This window comes from Meles meles, chromosome 5 (assembly GCF_922984935.1).
Source record: "Meles meles chromosome 5, mMelMel3.1 paternal haplotype, whole genome shotgun sequence".
In the NCBI taxonomy this organism is placed as follows: domain Eukaryota; kingdom Metazoa; phylum Chordata; class Mammalia; order Carnivora; family Mustelidae; genus Meles; species Meles meles.
This window is the reverse complement of record NC_060070.1, coordinates 120,688,608-120,694,607: the sequence shown is the minus strand read 5'-3', so window position 1 is coordinate 120,694,607 and position 6,000 is coordinate 120,688,608. Positions and strand designations below refer to the sequence as shown.

Here is a 6,000-nt window from a genome sequence, read left to right as displayed (position 1 = left end):
GAAATTAAAAATCCAAGCCAAACCACAAAGTTATTTGTTGCGAGTCGAAGTTGATACCCAGCATCTGTTTAGGAAGTCTGCCTGCATTTAAGGTACAGTGCCACTAGGTGGCAATGGTGTCCAGGTCACTGCGCTGTGCTCCGGAGCAGAAACCCTAAGGACCATCTGGAAGTCCTTCGCTGTACTTTGAGAGGGCTCGAATGGAGACCTCAGTTTCCTCATCTGTAAAATGGGGATAACAGCCTAAATGAGATCATGTAAAGTCCTCCTGTGCTCAGTAAGAGCTCAGGAAGTGTTTGCTTCTTTCCTAGTTAAGTGATTAAGAGTTTGGCTTTTTAACCAGACTGCCTGGGTTTGAATCCCTGTGTGTGTGTGTGTGTGTGTGTGTGTGTGTGTGTGTGTGTGACCTTGGGCAAGTTACCTCACCTATCTGAACCTTCATTTTTCCCTGTCTGTGAATGGGGCTGGTAATTGTACCTATCCCTATAGTTAATATGCCCGAAGGGCTTAGAAAGCGCCCAGTCCCAGAAGAGTGCTCTGAGTTTGCCGCTGTCTGTATGTGTCCTAGGGCGAACCCTCTTTCATGCATAGCCTGGGTCCTAAATCTGGGCACCTCCCAAAATGGAGTGCCTTGTCAAGACAATAGGTCTTCAGGGCATTTTTTAACCCCCTGGCATGAGTCATAACCAGAGAAAGCTACAATTCCAAGACTCCCAACACCCTGGTCTCTGGATCCGGGGCACAGCTGGCAACAGCCTCTGTCCACCAGGCAAGTGATGGAAACCAATTTGCAAGTGTGAAGCCAGCTGGTGGGAAGATAAGGAGAGGGCAGAAGGGGCTGTGAGGCTGTTTTTCAAGTACTTTTGTCCCTTGGGGGTGTCTTGCTTACCTTTGCACATGCTGTTGGCAGGCTGCTCAGAAAATAAATCATGGGCCACTGGGCCAATAGCTCCCTCTCCCCGCCCCCTTCTGTCCTGCCCCACCTCTGTGCAGGTTTGTGGGGGAGGTAGAGGCATCTGGTGACGACAGCACCTGACCAGAAGTCAGGAGACCTGTTTTTAGCCCAGCTCTGTCCCCAGTGCGCTGTGTGACCTTGACGAATCACTTTTCCTCTCTGGGCTTCAGACTCCTGCTCTGCCCAAACTGGGACACACTCCCTGCCCTTCCTTTCCTATCCGGGATGTGGTGCATATAGAGAAACTCCTCCAAACTTCACCTCCTCCTTGAAAGCCATCCATATTGGATGGAACAAAGGGGACTCCAAATCTTTCCCATCTCCCCTCCACCTCTCCCAGTGATTAATGGATCACTAATTCATTATTCACTCCTTGGTTGATTCCACAGGCTTGCTCAGTGCTGGTCTCTCCTCCTGTCTACATGACCTTTTTATATTGTCTGCATTAGAAACTCATCTGGGGAGGGCTGTGGCTGCCTCCTGGCTCTCAGGGGCAGAATCTAGCAGAGGAGGCTAGCATGACCAAGGCATGGCTTTGGGGCTCTCAGGGAGGAGGAAGTTCCGATTGAATCCTAGATGGGTTGGAACTTAGTAGGACTGAGAAAAGTGAATTGTTGGGGAAACAAGAGATAGGAGAAGTGCCTTGTGGAGCAAAATGGATAAATGTCTTACTCTCTGGATGGGGCAGAGAGTAAGAGAGGGAGAGGGAGATGGAGGGGGTCAGCTTTGAAGAGCATAAGTTTTGCAATCAGAAAATCTAGAAGGAAACTAGTTCAATTTTAAGAAGCAGGAAGGTTCTGTATCAGTTCCCAAAATAACATTTTATTTTGGTTTACACCCGGACAGGTGTGTGTGCGTGTGTTTTCTACTCTCATTTTTTTTCACTTGGGCATACCTCAACTCCAAAGGAAGTAAGCCCAGCCCGTCGGCTCCCTCACCTCCCCACTCTTCCCTCCATCATCTGCCTAATCAGGTTTGCCTCTCTATTTTTCTCCCCACAGCTGCCCTCACTGGTTCCAGCTCCTGTGAACCTCCAGGCCCCCAGCCTTTCTTACCGTCTGCCTGGGGGATGCCTGTACGCTTCCCATTCTCACCATCCTCCACCAAATGCTTGGGTGCCAAGGGACATTGAGCATCTTTGATCAGTCCTGTGATCAGTGGTGATCCAGTCACCGCTTTTTCAAAACGTACCAGTCCTGGGCTCCATTCTGTCTGCATCAAAGTGCCCCATGACACACTAGGCAGGCTGATGCAGGGGGGGCGGGGATCATATCTATCCATCCTAGAGTGCACTTTTAAGAGCGCTTGGGGAATTAGCCTCTTCACACTGAGAAAATTCTGTCTACCAGGGGAACTTCACAGCGCAGTGGAGACCCAAAGGGGAGAGATTTCGGGGTACGTGTAGTTAATGATAATAATCGATATGATTTATTGCACACCTATTATGTGCCAGGTATCAGGCTAGGTCCTTTACACCCTTTGCCTAATTCCAACACCCCTGCAAAGCAAGTGTAATTATCAAGGTAATAAAAACAACAAAATTCTCTGAGTACTTATGTGCTAAACAATTCATCTTTGTTGTCTTGGGTAACATTCACACGACCTGTGAGACAGGAGCTGTTGCTGTGTCCCTTTTCCAAATGAGGTAACCAAGTGCTCGCTTCGGCAGTACATATACCAAATGAGGGAACCAAGGGAACCAAGGCACAGATCAATGAAATAAGCTGACCACACAGCTATTAAGGAGGCCGAACCTAAGAGGGGTTAAGGATGTCCTTTTTACTCAGCAAACAAGCAACTGCGTGTATCTATGTTTTCCCCCCACAGTATGCTCAACACACCTCTTCCTGGCAATGGGAAACTCCAGGCTGACCAGGAACTTCTGGGTTGAGGAAGAGCATGGGGTTTCCTAGTTCCAGATACGAGCACATCTCTTACACGGAGGGGGTCCAACACGCTCCAGGACCCCAGCCCTGCCATCTGCCAAATGTCTTCTGGCTTTGCTGGCCTGTCTCAGTAATCCTTCACTGCCTCTTGCTGCATCTGGCTCATCAGAATCCCAGCACCCTCATTGGAATGCTGCCTCCTTCGGGAAGCCTTCCTGGTTGGCCCTGAACCACAGCCCTTTGACCTTCTCTGGGACACTCCACTCGCTTGGTTGCCCTCTTCATCCTTGCAGTGGGTGCTGTCATCTCACCTCCCTGACTAGGTGTTGAGTTCTTCTAGGCTCTATACCTAACATGCCATCAGTACTCAGAGAATTCTCACTGAATGAACACTGGGTCATGAATTTTCGTGCCTCTGGTGGGGGGGGGTGGCAGGAAATATGTGTAGTTAGCCCAGGTGCAGACAATAGAGAGTGGTGAGGTCTGTGGCAAAGGAGAGTTTCATGCCTACCCGAGGGGCTTACAATCAAATTCAGCCACCCCCATTCCCCACTAATGTCCGGGACCTGATCGCCCTGCAAATGCTCTATCTTTCCCTTTCCCTGGCTTTATTGTCCTCCTTTGTGTGCACCATCTTAAAATATCTTTATACATAAATATATAAATGTATATTTTATATAATAAATACATTTATTATATTCAACATCTGTTTTCCCTGACAAAGGCCAACTATACCCGAGGGCCAAGATTTGGTCTGTTTTATATTTTGCTGTAGCCCAGCCGGCACAGGCACCTGAAAGACCCTCAGCAGACAGGCATTGAACAAATCATCAGCCCCCAGCAGGAATTTGCAGGGGAGAGAGCTGCCCCAGTCCCCCTGCAGGGTCCAGGCTCCCAGAAACACTCAGGGTTCAAGTCAAGGAGAGTGAAGTCCTTTGAGGGTCACAGCAAGCCTCCGGCAGAGCCGCAAGGAAACGGCCTAGAAGGGTCTGTCTCAATGACAGCAGGTACGGCAGGAACTAAGGCACAGGCACGAGGGTTAGTGGCTACTCCTTGGGGGGTTAATGGGGGCATTTCTGGGCTTAGCTGATGTGGGGGAGAGGGGAGAGCGCGCCCCCCGCCCCAACCACACACGCACACCACCCACACCCACCACACACGCACCCGCTCGTACCAGAAGACGCAGGCTTGGGAGAGGCCAGAAACCCACAGATGGACTGTCAGACGGGGCCGGAGGAACGTCCCAGAAGGTGTGCAAAAGGCAGTGAGGGGAGTGCAGCGACACCCCCGCTCCTCCGACCCCCCTTCCAGAGCGCGCTTGCAGGAGGGCTGGGAAGATAAGGAAAGGGGGGTGCACCCGGGGCCCGCCCATCTGCCGCAGAGCCCCAGTGGCCCCGCCGGAAGCACCCCCAGGAGGCGGCCCGGGAATTGGAGGGTGCCCCCCGCCCCCCCACCCCGGGGGCGCCTGCTAAGCCGGGTGCTGCCTCCTCAGCAGCCTCGGCGCTTCCACCTGCGCAGGCACCGCGCCGCCCTGCGCCGAGCTGCCATTGGCTCGCTAAAAATGCCTCTCTAATCTGCGCCCATCTGTGCACGCCTCCCAGCAACCCCCCCACCCCCCGCCTCCTCGGCTCTGACCTTCCTCCTTCCCGCAGCCCCAGCGCGGTCCGGAGAGACGCGGTGGCGGCGGCGGCGGCAGCGGAGGCGGCGCAGCTTCCTCTTCCCCCGGGAAGTCGTCCGGGCTTGAGGCCGGCCCCAGACACTCCGCTCTGCCCCGTGGCGCCACCGATGCTGCCGGGCGCATCTGCCCCCAGGTAGGGGGGTCTGACCCTGGCATCGCCGGGTGCGCAGGGAGCGGGGGGCCGGTCCGGGAGTGCGTGTCTGCGGCGGGCGCAGAGGCTGACGTCTCCCTGGCCGGAGCGCTGGGAGGACTGGGCAGTTACCTGGAGAGAAGCGGGCGCGCGACCGGGGCTGCTTTGCGGGCACCGGGGCTCGCGGGCATCCCCCAGGCAGTGCCAGGATGCCCCTGCGCCGGGCCCCTTGGGAAAGGCAGCTAGCGGTGGAGGCCTTTACCCTGGGGAAAACGCAGGAACTGGGTTCCTTGGGACGAGTCTCTGGCCTGGGGCGGTCTGGGTCCCAGCAGGGTGAGGGGGGGCGCTTGTACCAGCATGGTGCGTAAGCTATTTATGGCTCAGAGTGGGCTGGGAGAAACACAGCAGTTGATGCGCTCTGTGCTCTGTCTGGTTTGCAATTAGAGGTATTTTTTCCTGTCCCTCCACCCCTTCGCCTGTAGCTGGGATGGACGGGGGGGACAGGAGAAGGAGGTGATGCTACATAGCCTGCAAAGAAGCACAAGCCGTGGTCTTCCCGGCACCCTCCCCTCCTCACCCCCTAGGCCGCTTGCTGCGGGTTGGAACTACCTCTCCCTCTTATTTTTGCCTTAGGAGGGCATGACAAGATTCAAAGGTCATCTGGGTGTGAGGGCCTGGCCAGACCCAGCTTCAAGCCCCAACCACTCCCTGCCCCCACAGCCCAGCTCTGCCCCCACGTGCAGGGACACATGTGGCTGCTTTTTTTCTGGGCACAACCATAAATAACCCACATCCCCAGCTCCCCGGGGTGCAAACAGCACTGTCTGTCCGCGATGTTGGAGGTGATGTCGGAAGTTCTATCCATTACCCACCTGACCTTCCTGTCACATGCAAATCACCACTCACAAGCCGCCCCCTCCCTGAAGCTTCCCATGCCCAGGTGAGATCCTTGCCTCCTGCCCTGCCTTCCTCGACCTAGTCTGCCTTGTGGTTTAGTTATTTATGTCCTGTCTGTCACCCTCTAGACCAGAAGTGCCTTCGGGGCAGGAATCTGTTTGATTCATTTCCATCACTGACCCTGCGTCTGACCAGGGTCTGGCACCAAGTGAATGTTTGTAGAATGAGTAGAATGAGAGTAGTTTGAACTCTGGGACATAGCTGGTAACCTGCAGGTGGGGACTGAGCCTCCTCTTAGGCTTTCTTTCCATCCCCCAGGACCAAGAGCCACCAAAGTCACACAGTCCCATTAGGCCCTTTCTGGTCCTGCAACTGATGGGCACCTATGGCATTTGGAGATCAATGGCACAGTCCCGATGGCTCCGGAGGGTCTTTCTGGGCCCCTGTTTTGAGG

General features: G+C 54.4%; 1 protein-coding gene across 1 annotated transcript in view; it reads left to right on the top strand.

The window, feature by feature from the left end:
* The first annotated feature begins 4,405 nt into the window (after positions 1-4,405).
* Positions 4,406-6,000, top strand: part of PACSIN1 (protein kinase C and casein kinase substrate in neurons 1) — a 54,607-nt gene continuing 53,012 nt past the window's right edge. The window contains exon 1 of the mRNA XM_046006449.1: positions 4,406-4,652. The gene's annotated coding sequence lies outside the window, so the exon portion shown is untranslated. The remainder of the gene's footprint in view (positions 4,653-6,000) is intronic.